The sequence below is a fragment of the Rhyacophila brunnea genome, unplaced genomic scaffold (assembly GCF_057557595.1).
Source record: "Rhyacophila brunnea isolate RB1 unplaced genomic scaffold, BYU_Rbru_1.0 scaffold_24, whole genome shotgun sequence".
Lineage (NCBI taxonomy): Eukaryota > Metazoa > Arthropoda > Insecta > Trichoptera > Rhyacophilidae > Rhyacophila > Rhyacophila brunnea.
Genome location: NW_028232904.1, coordinates 25,675,772 through 25,693,351, shown reverse-complemented (window position 1 = coordinate 25,693,351; position 17,580 = coordinate 25,675,772).

Sequence of the window (17,580 nt, the reverse complement as noted above, 5' to 3'; positions counted from 1 at the left end):
TGGAGGAGCGAGTTTTATTTGCAGCGTAAGCAATCGGTACAAAAGTATGTTACAGTAGTTATGTTACAATACTTACGATACTGTTCCGAGGTCCGATCTCAGCAGAATGAGATGTTGTGCGAAGCGATATAGAGAGTGAGATTTGAGTGACATGTCCAGTGAATTAGGAACCGCTAATTATTGACGTACTCACAATCAAAATAATATATTGAAAAGAATATTTAGGAATTAATTATTATAATTGAATCAGCGACTAGGTATATGGAGTTTGCGTCATCGAATATAGCTGACGATGTGAAAAAATAGATATCGCGGAAACAATCATTGCAAACAGCTATTTATTGAGTTTACAATAATTGGACACTACAGGAAATGGGTATTTTATATCGCCGATCAGTATGCTGACACGGATTGAGTTGTTTATCACCATACATAATTTATATGAGTATATTAAAAAGATAGCACAAATAAAAAATATTATAACTTACCTATCTACATTATAATTACTACAAAGTTTGTAAAATCTTGATCTTAATGCCATTGAAAGGGTTACCCGGACTGCACAAATAAACTGAGTCGATTCTGGTGAAACTTCCACTGATGCTTTTGAAAAGTTAAGTTGATGGGTATTTCACGAAACGACAGTGCAATGTTGCACGTGACGCCAACGACGGTTTTAACTTTTACTGCGGTTAACCAATTCTTACTACAAACGACGCCAGACTCCATGCATAATAATATAACTTCTGCGAATATTGTACATCAAAACAAAATAGGTACATCAAAAACGTTTCACTAAAACCTCTGATAATTATTCAAAAACTTATACTTAGTGATTTTAATTGGTTAGATAATTTTAATTTACTATTTTCTTTATTTAAGGGCGGACATGCTCAGTGTTGGTCAAAATGGAGCTTTTATTGTATTTTCAAAACATGATCCTGGACATTCCTTAAACGTTGTAGATAATCTTTTTATATAATTTTGAAGCCTTATTATCTTTTATATTTATTTTAAACATTTGATGACTGCATAAAGTATTTTTATTACATAAAATAGTATTCTTTTCAACCTCTCGCTCTAATGTTTTAGAATATAGTCATATTTCAGTACATAAAGGTGCAGTGGTGTTAAGATTTTTTATATTTGTTAATTTTTAAACGCATTTATAAAACCGTTAGTATAATTTATGTAAAGTGAAATATTTACGATAAAAAAATATATTGTTAATCTCTGTAATCCCAAATTTGACAAGAATTAGGCATTTTATTATTCAAAAAATAGGGAAGATTAACACATTTGAAGATAATTCTAAAGATACTGATTATAAGCTATGTTTTTGACCATTCAAGTGTGATTAACATCCTACGAATAATGATTGTTTTATAATAATTATTGACCTAAGAATAAGGTAGTGTTTTTTTGAAATACGCCATTTTTTTTGGCATTCCCCTGTGGTTAAGCTACAACATACGGCCGTAGCCTTAAATTGAAAAACTTAAACTGAAGTAGGGAGTAAGATCACGTTAACGCGCGTGTTTAAACATGAACCGTTTAAAAAAAAAAGAAAAATCGGTTAGGTACAATTGTATAAACGCATCCTCAAAATTCCTTGGACTGACCGGGTGACAAAATATGTTTATATTCTCAATCGAATGGGAAAAGACCGAGAAGTTCTGCGTAGTATCAAAGTCAGAAAACGAAATACTTCGACCACATTATGAGAGGACAATAGTACTGGATTCGCCAACTTGTCATCCAAGGGGGGTAGTGGATGATGACGCCGCACTTTGCAACTTATGCTGCTATTACATTACAATCATGTCAAGTGATGTCACATGAGTGGTACGCTGACAAATTTAGTCTGTAGTTTCGTCATTCCGCAAAATATGTTGAATAATCACTATTTCTATAAATTCAATAATGGAAAGTGACAACTCTAATTTATTAGTATTTTTAATTATTATTCATGGTAATTTCAATGAATTTTAACCATTTCTACTTGTACGCAAGTTAAAATTACTTGTAATATTGCATTTATAGATAATATTTTAAACAGATGCCAACCAATAGGACATAGATAATAGACATAAACACTAGATATAGATAATAATTTAATAATAAAAATAAATAAAAATTGCGCGCGTTTTGGCGTAAGACGAAAATGTGTAGGCATGGAAAAAACGTTCATTGAGTTATTACGTTGCCGATGTAGCGCGGTACACGTAAGGTGACCTTATTAATGTTCTGGCGATTTCGGCAGATTTTGCTAAGTGACCATGTTCGATTAAAGGTTCATAATATGCTACGAGGTGGGAGCATAAGTCTGATAGCATTTTAAATACCAAGAAAAACGACATTATACACTTTATTTCCGTAACCGTGGCTTACTGTGATAGCACGTGACAACACGTAACGTGATGGTATTGTATTTGCACCATTAAAACCTTCGTGATTGAACCAAACTGTTCCAGCGGGTCAATTCTATACACAATGCTGCTTTCGGTCCGCTACGGCAGCTAAATAGGGTAGGAAAGTATCAAATTACAAGCACTTATTGTAACAATAATTTAGTTATAATTTTTACAATAAGTATTATGTTTTAACAGCACCTCTCTTGGCTGTGATAAATTTTAGACCGAAATAGAGAGTTTTGACAGTTCAGACGGCTAACTTATTGTAATTATTACAATAAGTGTTAATAATTCGATACTTTCATACTCTATTTAGCTGCCGTAGAGGACCAAAAGCAGGCTAGTGTAAAGAAAAGACTCGCAGGTAAGAGATTTTAAAGCCAAGAATGCCCTGATAGTGGCCGATTCTTTTTAGGAGATGGCACAGTAAGAAGAAGAAGTTATACCCATTATAAGACATTACTCTACATACTCGTATTCCACATATGAATTATATTAATATTACGTGTGTCAAATATTATTATAATATTGTATTATAGTATTGTATTGGAAACCATTTATAAAATGAAAGTAATACGTCTCAAGTGTCAAGAAAACAAAACGAATCCAATGATAAATGTTGTTATAAGACCGCCGAGAGCATTCGAGAGAATAACACTCGAGATTGGAAATTGAGATTCAAATCCGTTTGTGAAAAAACAAGTTGGAACTTAGATTCTTTGTATGGAAAAGTATCAGAGATTCAAAGCTCTGTGCATAGAAAATGCATCACACAAAGCACGCAGCAGATTGGAAAGTCAACTGTATTTGAATCTTCGGAATTAAAAATACTTCAAATTATCTGAGTTGAATTTTACTCAAAAGTTATGTTAAGAGAAAATTTATATTGAATAATGCTGTATTATGCACCATAGAATAAATATATATATTATATTTCTATATATTAGACCATGTTCGATTCTAATAAGATCATTTTGATTTTCTCAGGCTGAAGGGTTTGTATCAACAGATTTTTAATTAACTATTTTTTTTATTCAACGAATAATTCACAAGGTTTAAAAATGTAACATTCTTTTTATTGAACATACATAATTTTGAAAACACTTCTGAGAACATATAAATATATCAAACCTGCCTCTATCGGGATTCGCGCCCACGTACATCGACCACAATGCTATAGGTATCCTATCTAAATGCGACATATTTTAACTCATGGCTCTTACAATGCTCTCTCTCCACTTGCCAAGCTATTAGGTCCATACACTGACTCCAAAAACAAATTGAAAAACAATATTTATTTTGTATTTGCCAGACTCAGGATTTGAACCTGTGATCCACGACATTATAAGCTGATGCATAAACCACTCGGCCATCGTGGTTTCTCAAAAAATATAGTTTCAAATAAACATTAGTATGATAGACATAAGCTCATACTAAGCGTTGATAAGACTTGAAACAAGGTAAGGTTTTACGATGTTAAGTGGTCAGGATGCTAGATCAGGCTTGTTGCGGAGAACGGTATTTTATCAAGAATCAAGTAGTTAGAGTTTAAAGGATTTTGGTACGCGTAGTCTATAAGTATGCCCATACTGTATACTAAGTAAATAGTCGAAATATTGTGTTGAGATCGATATATTAATACAAAATGTCAGTGTATTTTGAGTATAGCAGAACGGTATATACAGATGCTCCTGTTAGAGGTTTTAGTATTAGTAATCCCAACGAAAGATGGTGGATATTTCTTGTGTTTCCGGTATAAGACAGTCTCGCTGTAAGCCAATACTCAGGAGCCTTTATATACAAATAAATAAACTTCTTACTAAAAATTCTATTGATGTGATCACTAAGCGCTAGATTTGGCTTATATTCATAAAATACATAAAATGTCGGTATTGTGAAAAAAGGAATAAAATAATACAACAGATTTGAATTGAATAGATTAAAATTATAAAAAATGATAAGTATCCAATCCAATTAAATATATCTTAATAATGGCCTCTGAAATGAGTCCAAAACGCAGGGGAAAGAAGGAAAAAGTATCTATTACGATATAAAACAACCGTCAAAGTCAATATTACATAAGAATCCAATACAACAGTTTATCTATTGTAATGATCAAATACCTAAACAGAGGTATTTGCCATGACAATAGACAAGCTCCTATTCGTAAGTGAGTGCATAGCTACTTGGTACTGGAGAATGTATTGAACAGTTTGATATTTATGGAAATAGATAAACAATGTTTCATATATCGTATAGAGACATGTAACTGGATCATACTCAAAAGATATATTCTCAAGACTGCGTTTTCCGACATCAGAATCTTTGGTTTTATGGACAGATGGATCTTAGAAATGATGAAGAATTATTACAGAATGATAAGATACATACGCATCACGTTTATAATGTCATCGGTTGCGGGTTCAAATCCACCCACATTATGTATAGGCAAAGATATTGGATGCTTTGGAAATAGACTTTGGAAAATATGTGGGGATGGATAAATGATGGTGATTCTTGGAGGTATTCAATTCAATTGATTTTTTTAAACATATTGTGAACATTACATATTATGAGTTTAAGACGTTCACAACATGACATGAAACATTATTATAAAGGAGAAGGAATAAAAGGGATAAAAATGAAAATATGAAAAGGGAGCATAATATAAACATACAAAAGCAGTGAAAATACAATTATACATCTATAGAAGTTCAAAGAAGTACATCGAGTTTACTAAAGTGACCATATTTTAAGAATTTATAAAATAGCTTCCACCTAAACTCACCACACACACCCGAAGCAATTTGGTTGAACATAGTTATCACCCTTCCAATTGACATTACCAGTGGCAGGTTGGTTCTGCACCTTGGGAGAATAAACAACTGATGACTTCTATTTCTAAGATAATTATCAGGGACACACAGGTCAACACTGCCTAGAATGATAGAATTCTCATTTATAACTCATATAAGTCGAACAAAATACGTAGCTAAATAAATATGTGTTCTAAATAATTGCATAGCATGATATACGTAATTCAAACGTCCGTATAAGCAGACACGAACAAAAATAAAGATGAAAATGTATTCAAAAGACAAGTATCTATGAAAAATAAAATTACGGTCATATTATGAAAGTGTATATGTTACACCGAATGTGCAAAATTAACTATTACATGAAATGGGCAAAATTTTGGCTAATTCATGTAATAGTCAAGCCTGTTGCCTTATTCATGAATAAGGTAAATTTTCTGCTGAGTATATGAATTTGCCAGGGTATGGAATTCTTGAACTGTCAACATGACAGATGAAAATGTAAATTTAATACGGATGGTTTCATTAGTTATAATTGGACATAATATAATATTATTATTATTAGGTTAGGTTGGTTAAGTTAGGTTAGGTTAGGTTAGGTTTTGTAATTCGGAATTAAATTATTCAACTGAATGTCCATTTTGAGATTAGCTATCAAGTGTCAACAAACTATCACAAACATTCAATCGACCATTGCACGTTTGAAACCCAAGCACGAATCAAATCGCGAAAATACTTTTCAATAAAATTCTTCCGTTATCATATTATAGTTCTAGATTTTTTTGCGCATAGTAAATGGATATGAACGTCATTTATGACTGGTATATTTTTATATTATAATCAATGACAATTGACACATTTGTTTAGTTTGATTAGTTGCAAAAAACACCACCGGAGCGCGATCATCTAATTTGACCATATATAATATATGTACATTTTGACCAATGCATGAGCATTTGATACATTTGGTTTAGTTGCAAAAAATACCACCGTAGCGCTACTATCTAATTTGTCCAATACATGAACTAGGCAGAAAAATTACTGCCGAATTCACGCACTCTTCAGATATTTTGTCTAATTCATGAATAAGACAACGGGCTTGCATTTTTCATGATTTAGGCAAAATTTTGCCCATTTCATTTAATATTCAATTTCACACATTCGGCGTAACATATACAAAATTAAAACAATATGTGTAACTACTACTTAATGTTGTAACCAGAGAATGTTACAATAAAACTTTTCATATGCAATTAAGTACGTCATTATTAGTCAAGTACTCACTTATTACTTTTGGAGTTGGCTTCTTTTGTAAAACGGGGCTGGTCACAAGGGAGACGAGGATCTCAGTCGACTTAAACGAAGGCTGTCTTAGCCGAGGGGTGGTCGGGAGCTGGAAATAATCGCAAGGGCATATTATTTAGTGCGCATCCTTGCCACTATCTCTCGGGATTGGACTAGGGTGACTTTGACAAAGCTGTCTCAGAATGGAGAACTGTTTTTGTTACAGACAAAGCAAGATTTAATAAAATAAAACTTCATAATATAATATATTAAACATGTAAGGGGTATTTTCCGATATATATGTTTCATTATAATATAACTGTTTCAAATTCAAAACGCACTATTTTTAAATTCAATAATTTTATACAAGATTTAGAGAAAAAACTGATCACAGGATTAAGAGAAAATCTCAGAGTAATGATAATATATAGAGAGCGCATATTTTTCGGCAAAATGAAGCCGGGTTTTTTGCGTATAACGCACAGTAGAACCTCGATTTTAGTATTATCAACATAACCATGAAACGTTATATCATCGTGTTGCTTCTCAGTACGGCTACCAATAAGTTCTACCAATATGTTCTACCAAAATAACTAAACATAATTACAACTAACTATGTATTTAATTCAAAACAATAAATTTCAGCAACACGTGTTCGCAGTTTTAAATGAATGTAATAAGTAAAATCCATATTTACCGGTGACGCTTACAAAAAATATTAAATTCAGCCATAGAAATTCTATCTTACTCTAATGCATAGTGTGGAGATATAAGCGTGCCGAATGCTTACTCACTCACACTTATGGCTGGTTTTTGTTCAGGGCTTTATACAATTTATTATTTAATATTAAGAAGTGTCCTTTTTAAATGTATTTTTAATTATTCATTGCTATGAATTACAATTATATAGGAACAATTTGGGTGTCCAGAAATTTTAATAATGTATTTTCTCTGTCTGCTTATGTTACGTGTTTATTCATTTTTTCACCAGAATATATCTTAAAATTCCCATCGAACAAAAATGCATGTGAAGTGGGCAAGGTAAACGTTATTAACTTATTTTCAAATATTTTTTTAATCAACACCTATATTTTTATTATTCTTCTCTTGTGTAATATTAATTTCAATTCGAAATTTCTACTGTGCGAATTTTATTTTTCATCTGCAAATAGACAACAGAATATCTCACACCATAGTACATTTGCTCCGGTAGAGAGTTGTTCCGGGCAGCTAGCATCATATTAAATATGTTGGAAGCAGTTAAATTATGTAGTGAAAATAATACTTATACTTTTAAGCATAATTATATAATCGTGTTTTTTTTAAATTACATCTTGAAACTTAAGAAGGGGTTGTTATATATTACAATTAAGATGAGTATTTGACTACATCAGTACTTAGTGTATCTTTTTAATTAGGTACTGAAGGCTGAACACTTAAAAATGTCAATAAATAATGACGTTTGGTGGCTTAAAAAATTGACTTGGCTTTAAAAAAATATTGCTTATGTGTTGCTTATGTGTAGAGTGCATTTACTCTGTTAAACATCTGTACGATAATTGTAAAATAACGTTGTGAACATTGTATTAATTCTGTTGACTGAGGGTACTTGATGGAGTTTGAATTTAAATCGAATTAGTTTAAGTTTACTTTGGTTTTGTTTAATTAAGTTTTGTACTATTCTATTTGTCATTTTTTTTGTGAAGCGGGTTTCGTCTTACGGCATCGTCAGGCACAATACTGCAGGCTTGATGTGTCAAAAAAGAATATCTTTCAAAATTTTTATTTAAAAAAAAATCTTTTAAAACTCAAAATTATTTTTGTTTTAAAAAAATTCTAATTTCAGAAATCAGAATCCTATAGCTGTGTTTATTAGATATTATTTTTTTGGTAAATTCATGGAAGGTCGCAAGTAGAAGATATAAAATAACGATATCACCAATTAATGTGCACCCCATAATGTCTAGTATAATCGTCCGGGTGTAAGAGCCCCGAGGCGACGTGCCTTCCCCAAAAACCCACCCCGTTTAGGCTACAAGAGCTTCCTCAAGAAGATGGTGCGGAGGTATACTTATGCGTTACTCCAGAGCTTTCTAAGCTGATGTGCGTATATGAAAGCTTTAAACGTGACCTCTTGGCATAATGTTCTTTTGTATCTGACATGGCGGGTTAGCTATGTGCTTTATATGTTTGCCCGAATTGAAATATACTACATATATTATATAATTTATATTTAAGAAACGTTTACAAACAATTGGCGTATTCATCTTTATTCTTATATATCAGTTTATTTTCCTGACGGCAAAAGCAACCACTCTATATGTGGGTAAAAATGTTTAACATGAAGTAATATTTTTTTCTCTCTACGTTCTGTATAAATCATAAAAGCTCGCTTCATACAAAAATGTTATAAATACTCGTAGAGAAAATTGTACTGATATAATATGCTACGTTGGATTTTTAGCAATGAGTCATACCATACATAAAACAATATTATAACACACTAAAATATAATAATAAAACGTAAAAAAATGAGCAATTTTACTTTTCAAAAAAATCGGCGTGCGTACTTATATACGCGCGTTAGTATAACATAAATCTTTGGCGTAACAAAACAAAACTCGTGATCACCTAGATTCTTCGACTAGCTCTTAATAATCTTGTTAAATTACGCACTCAAGAAAAAAGGCCGCTTATTGGAGCGCCGTTGGTTTATTTCTATACACTTATTACTAAATTATATAATTTTTTCTCGTTGTTTTTATTTTTAAAGTAACAACTGTCACTCTGACGTTTAATCGTTTGTTTACGTATGGAATTGCAAATATGCCTAGACAGCGGAACGATTCTACTGTCAAACTTGCGTTTGTGTACAGCTGACCGATTCGCAGCAAACTTCGTACTGTCGCACACTTTCGTAACGGTGTGCGCGCGCAGCTCTCAATGTCACTCTCTACCAAACGCCCCAAAAGGAGTATAGCTTCAAGAAGAAAATGGAAACTGAAAAAATATTCATTTGTATGTATACGCCCTATTGCTTACAGTTCTAAAATAAAAGGGTCCACTGAAAACATTCTATTCTTCTTCTTAATTGTGATACAATTATAAAATTGTGTAGGTTTTGGCTTCCTTCAATTTCTACATCCATCCAGGATTATCCAAAGCCGTTTTTTCCCAGCTTAATTCTTTTAATTTTTTAATATAGAATTTACATGATTTGAAATCATTGAAGCATATACACATTAGAAAAAATACGACACCCGACAGGATTTGAACATGTATCTGCTGGATTCGCGCCAGCGATCTTACTAAATTCTCTTCTTCTTTTTCAACGGCGCTACATCCCGCGGTGGGATTTGGCTTCCTCCACAACCACTTTCCACTCACTCCGGTCTCTCGCCATACTTCTCTAGTTACTGGGTCTTCCTATATGAGATCTTACTAAATTACGACGATTTAAACTAGTAGTTGTTACATGAAATGTTTATCCAATTGCGTAATGCTTATGTTGGCTATCGGTTTTAGTATATTAAATGGAGATAGGTAATTATGTATACTCAATATATAGAATGTTACATTCTCAAATCTTGTTTCTTATTCATTGAATAAAAGAAATAGTTTTATTAAAATACTACTCTTGCTGTTAAAGGAGGACCCATCTTGACCCTCACAAAGTGATGTTGTTCACCCTGAAAGTATCACGAAGCCTGCCCAGCCCTCTTGCTTCTACCATATATTTGGTTTTCTTCACAATAAAACATTGCTTTAACTTTTATTTTACTACCTATATTTATTTTTAAGTTATAAGCGTTTATTATGTAAAACTTTTTTTTTTTTTTTAATTATTACTGAATGGTTAATGACCTACCTTGTCGACTAATATTATGTTATATGTCAAAAAGTTTCATTCATCATTTTAAAACGTATAATAGTAAACAAAAATTGTTCTCAAAATATAATGTCTGTGGATATTTCAATGAAAATGAGAAAACTTTCATTCCAAATTCATCAAACTCCAATATAGGTAGGTAGCATAAACAAAATATAAACATATTTTATTTCAAAAAAGCATATTATATAAAATCCATCAAAAACACAGAGAAATATGGATTCATTTGTTCAAAAATGTGACTGACGGGTGTCAGTAAAATGTATTTCAGATGATTTTTTGTTTTATGATTTTTAGACGACGAGTTTTTTCAATAAACAAACTGACAACACTTTGTACTTTGATATATTCATTTTTAATAATACACGTCTCTAAAATATTAATTTATTGTCTACTTAAAAAATCATGGAATATTTTTTTGAAGCCAATTTTGCATTTTTCGAAGCTTTTAGTGGTTATAAAAATTACATGCGTTTTAGGACTGATATTGTACACTTATGGAAAATCTTTCTTTTGACCGCATTAAAGCCTCCACCACCATATTTTTCCAATATCCAAGGTTCATTTCTGATCATTATTTCTAGTACCTGTACGCTTAACTTGACATGTCCATTACATACAGCATCAGAAGTTTTTTGAAAGTTGAGAGTTTTGAATCGAGGTATGCATATTCGGTACAACTTATAAGTGTACCTAAGTTTTTACAACTTAGCCTCACTTGTCATATTGAAAAGTCCAGCTGCTTCACTATCAATATGCGTTTTCCAGTCACAGTGAATGGTGATATAGCATTGTAGATAATGACCATACCAAACCACACTCGGTCTTAATTAGGCATATCACGTGACTCTACGTTTTATGTGAAGCATCACTAAATGTTGAATAAAATGATATATGTTTTTAAGGCATAATTTTAGATATTTGATAGGTAAACAAATATTTTTTGGCTATTATCTACTATGGCTTAGAATTAAAAGGCTTTAATTGAATTTTTAAAACAAATAAAACACTATCTACACATTATAGTCTTAGTTCAATAAAAACAACTACATTGACTGATAAAGTTTGGTGTACATTATTTACTTAGAACGTTAATGGCCTATCTCCGGCGGCTCTTGTGGTGCAGTGTGTAAGACGCTTGCCTTCCATCCGAGAGTTCCTGGGTTCGATTCCCGGTCAGGACACACAGTATTTATGTGTTTTTCTCAAAGTCTGGGTGTTTGTGATTGTTCAAAGTTACTAACAACCACTTTGTACGAAAAAGCAATGACATGGTTATTAATAATTCTAAAAAAAAGATAGCCTATCTCCACCCTTAGCGACTGGAGAACACTGGCACTAACCTTAATACATAAGGGTACTGTTCGGTTATACGGAATACGGCGGAAAACACATTTTGAAAATAGCCGATAAACTGGATTATTTGTTAGGTTAACCTAATCAAACCTAACCTAACCTAACCTAACCTAAACTTACTCAAACTAACAAATAATCCAGTATATCAGCTATTTTCAAAATATGTTTTCCGCTGTATTCCGTAAAACCGAACAGTACCAATTTAAGTTTTAAGGACGATCTGAATCGCGATGTGTGAACTGTTTCGTTGACGTATTTTTAGAGTATATAAATTACACTATGCATCATCCAAGAAGGGCTAAGCACAAACTGAATTTCATTACATTGTGCATCATCGAAAAAGGGCTAAGCACTTACAAAATTTTAAATCAACCTGATGATTTATGCTAGCGCTTGGATTGTTTATGTAGCGGTCAATGACTTCGGGCCTTGTCAGCATTATTTCGACAGTGTAAGAATCAGCAGGTCATTTAAACTATCACACAATCGTCGCATCTACAGTCAGTATATTCTACACGCGTGACATTATTCGATGACGGATAATGCAGAGGCCAGCAGATTTCTCAATTGCAAACTTCATCAGCATGACTACATGACTCGAAATTTACCAAATATTCGTGCATATAATTAGCAGGTCATAGTTAATGAATTAGTCAGTTTAAATATCGATTAGTATCTATCTTAATCTCGGTCCGATCAGTAAGCTTCATGTCAGTTGCTCCGCATAGCATTCTGTTCCAATGAGCTTGGACCTCGGAACAGTATCATAACTATTGTAACATAACTAATGTAACATACTCTTGTACCGACTGTTTTCGCTGCAAATTAAACTCGATCATCCATCGGAGCAACCAACAAATCACGACTTCTCATCTCTTCCTCTGACTACTCTCAGGGTCGTATGCATGAGATTCCCAAATACTTTATAAGCTAAATACTGCTCATTTGTATGCATGAGTGCAAATGTAATCTGTTGGTTAGCGACGTCATGATGTGACGTCATAATGTGTCATGGCGTCCAATATAATGGCAAACTTATAAAATTTAATTCCCCGATCATTAATTTAAAATTTTGAAATTGTAAATGTGTCTGAAAGTGTGCGAATGGTACCAAATAAATTTAATAATCATAAATGAATAATTATTATGAAATTTAAATAATTTATCAGTTATTTTATCACATTTATTTTATAATTGTACTGTACGAATGGATAAAGTATTCCCGATAAACATTTCCATTTGATGGCAATATATACAGTTATATTGTGACTAACTTCACTTCAATCACTTATATTATTATAAGATGTCAAAACGGAATAAGAAATGACAGAAATGAAAATGGATTTAGTTTAGAATGTAATGTAATGATCTCTGTATAATAATATACAGATGCAGCAGTAGGTACCTGTCTTTGCGGTCATTTAGCGGAGGTATTTTATCGTAATCTTACGTAAATCCATCTTATCCTACTATCTAGATTATAGACTATGGATCAAAATTATACGCATTTTGTAAGCAGCACGACTAGGAACTGTTTTTAAAGTTCGCAAATGTTTTAGAGTCTTACGAAATGAACGAGGGCCTCAAGTTAATGTTTGTTGTAATGAATGCATTATGAAAATGACATTTGAAAGTGACAGATGAAGCAGCCATTTTGAATGACGTGTGACGTCAGATTAGTTACGTCATAAACAGTGCTATACGCTTTGGTGGAAAATCGGTTAAATACATTATAAAGAATTTAGGAATCTCATACATACGGCCCTAAATCTACACCTTCTGGTCATCCCCAATCATAGCGGTTTCATCCCTCAACAACTAGACACGGAAAATGTGTATAAATACTCTCGGTAGTGACTGGCATATTGACTGATTTTTAGACACTGATTTCAAGACTGCATGTTCGGTTGTATAATAATATGCCATTGTTTTACCGGAAAAATATTTGATATAGGAATATGTCGGAAACAATGATTACAATTTATTAGAAAATATTAATAAAACGTATTGGTAGCAGCATTTAGAACTCGGTTTAATAAGATATATTGAATAAATAATTTGTAATATGTAAGTAGGGGGTAGTTAAGTGTACTATATTGTTCTGTTATTTTTATTTCGGCAAAGAATTTTTCTAGTTGACAGATTTCTTTAAATTTCTGCGCAAACTGTTACCAAACAAATACGAAACTTGAGAGATAGAGATAGAGCCCAGATACAAATTGTTAAAGCTACTTTTCTTGACTGCATTTTTGTAACATGCAATATAATATAGGTACTAGATAACAAAGCTTGTGTCCGTATAACTCGTACGTTGCCAGGGGTAATGGAATAAAATTCTCAAATTGATAATACGAGTTAGTATTGAAACTAACGTCTAACAAAATTTAGCATTAAAACTATAGACCAAAGGTACTTGACGAAATTTGAATTTAAGTTTTGTACTATTCCATTTGAGTTGTTTTTTGCGACCCTGGATTTGCCTTTCGACATATTCAGGCACTATTTACACTCACCAAAATGTAAATACACACCGAAAACGAATGCAATTAATTATAACTTATAATATAATATATTTATACAATAAAGTAGGTAAAAACTTTATCACCTACCTGTTAAGTTAACAAATAATATGAATAGTTGTAAAAAATCATTATCACTAATAATACAAACATTAGGCATATAAATCGTCAAACCCTAATAATAGATCATTAAATAATAATCAATATACACCACATTCAAGAGGTCTAAAATCGGCAATATAGGAATTTAATGAAGTTAACTAATGATATATATATATATCAATAATACCTATCAGTATTTAAAAAGTTATAAACATTAGACAAATATTTATAATACTATTTTTTTGACGATTTAAACCACTGGAATGTAGTATTTTTATTACAACATTTTTCTTAGGTCGTATTATTATTTATCCGGTGGTTGTTTGTACGGTACAAATCTTGCGATCGATTTTTAACTAACTTCCCGACTAACTAGACATTTGAAACTTTTAGAATATAACAGAACACGATGCCAATGCATTTTTTAAATACTTTTAGCCATCTTTAAGTAGAATTGAATTCATTTTTAGTTAATTCTGTTTTGTATGAAAAGTTATTTTGATACCGTTATTGGTTGCTAGGGGTCCTTGCAACTAAAATATTAAATAATATATACGTATGTTACTACGGAAATCAATATGAAATAACATTTCATTATTCAGTATCTCTATCAAGTTTCTTTTATTTTGTTAACTGTCAATTCATGGTGGAACTGCATTGTATTGTTGTTTTTATTTAATAAAACGCAATTTTTTATAGTACTTATTCCACTTTTAATTAATATATTAGGACCGGTTTCGTCCGCCTCAGTGGGACATTTTCAACTGAATACATTTTTTTTTAAAACAATATTTATAAAACAAAATTCAAAGCGATAGAAATAATATAACAATAGGTACATAATAATTATCCGTCCAATAATACTTTCCCAATAACAGACTAATTTAAAACTAATGAGGTTGGACATTAATATTTCATACTACGTCAGGGGCATTAAACAAATTATTTAAAATATTAACAAACCACAAAATAAAACAATCTACACTTACAATAACATTAATATCAACAAATAATTCTAATTAGTCAAAATTAACAATAATTTTTTTTTTTTATAAAAAATAAAATAAAATTATCAATTGAAGTGAGATGGAATAAAAAACAAATACAACCAAAATATGAGTCAGAATTCAATAAAAATAATAAATAATGTACAATATATAAAGTTATGTTATGACAATCCCAAATATTAAATAGGGTACAATAATGGAGAAGACACAAAATATAATTGATCATTTAACAAATTAGAATTGGGCAAAAATTTATACCTATTAATTTCAAGGATTTCCTGTTTATCCAATTTTATAGATTTCTCATTCAAATGCAGGATTTTAAAATTTTTACTGATATTAAAAGAGTGATTATTTAAACTTAAATGATTTCCAAAAGCTGAAGATTCATTACCATTTTTGGCACAGGCTAAATGTTCTTTGATCCTAGTATTAAAGGATCGTCCCGTTTGTCCAACATATTTGGCATCACAAGAGTCACAACTTAATAGATAAATTCCACTTTGGTTAAGTTTATCTAATCTATCTTTAGTATTCACCAGTGTTGAATTCAAATTTTGTGTGTTGTAAAATGTTACATTGAAAAGTTTTTTATCTATTTTTCTTGAAATATTTTCAGACACTCTTCCTAGGAAACATAATTTAACCCAGCGTTTATTAACACTGGCTTCATCTATCACTAAGCCAGAAGTCACATTTAATAAAGCTAATTTTTTAGATTTGTTGGCCAGAATGCGATCAATCAAACGTGAGTCATAACCGTTATTAAAAGCGATTTGTTTAATCGTCTTTAACTCCAAAGCAAAACTATTTTCGGACATAGGAACCATTAATAAACGATGTATAAAAGCATGGAAAACTGATAATTTATGTGAGATATGGTGTCTAGAAGAGTTATTAATAATGTTATCACTGAAGGTATCCTTTCTAAAAATGCTAAATAAATGTTTGTTATTTGTAATATTGATTGTTAAATCCAAGAAGTTAATTGTACTGTTCCCTAGTTCCATTGTGAATTGAATTGACTTATTAATACTATTTATGTCTTTTAAAAAATATCTAATTGTCTTTCCGTGCCTGACCACAAAGCTAAGATACGAGGATGAGTCAATAAGTCCTTAGAAAAGCCGACAGGTGGTGCGACTAGTACTGTAAGCGGTTTGTTTTCATGCAGCGGCACTACCGATTCAGTATGCTGCGAAGTTTCAATCAGATTGGTCGGGTTGTTGTTTTTTATTTTCGTACATTTAAAAAAAAAAATTGCTTGTTTACAAAAATGGAGAAAATTGAGTTTAGAGCTGTTATTAAACATTTTAATATAAAAGGGTTAACAGCAAAGGAAATAAAAAATGAGTTGGATTTAGTTCACGGCATATCTGCTCCTTCACTTGCAACTATTTATAGCTGGTTAAATGAATTTAAACGTGGTCGTACATCAACAAAGGATGAACCACGCTCAGGACGTCCTGTAGAGGTGACTACACCAGAAATGATCAATAAAATCCACGATATGGTGTTAAGTGACCGAAGATTGAAGTTGAGTGAGATAATTGAGGTTACAGGGATCTCAAAAGGTAGCGTCATTTCTATTTTACATGACAAATTTGGGCATGAAAAAAGTTTCTGCAAGATGGATGCCGCGTTTGCTCACAGTCGACAATAAACGCAATAGGGTGGTGGCCTCTAAAGCCCTGTTGTCGCTCATGCAACGCAATCCGGATGAATTTTTCATCGCTTTGTGACTGTAGATGAAACATGGATACACCACTATACTCCCGAGACGAAAGAACAGTCAAAGCAGTGGATTGCGAAAGGCGAACCATGTCCAAAGAAGGCGAAAACCGTAAAATCAGCTGGTAAGGTTATGGCTACTGTATTTTGGGATGCACGTGGAATTATTTTCGTTGACTATTTGGAAAAAGCAGGGATTATTATGCATCTTTATTGGACCAGCTAAAAACGAAATTGAAGAAAAACGGCCTCATTTAAACAGGAAAAAAATCCTCTTTCATCAGGACAATGCCCGTGTTCACACATGTTTACGATCAATGGCTAAAATTGAAGAATTGAAGTTCGAATTGGTCGACCACCCACCGTATTCGCCAGATTTAGCCCCCAGTGACTTTTTCCTTTTCCCAAACTTAAAAAAATGGCTAAGTGGACAACGTTTTTTTTCAAATGAAGAAGTCATCG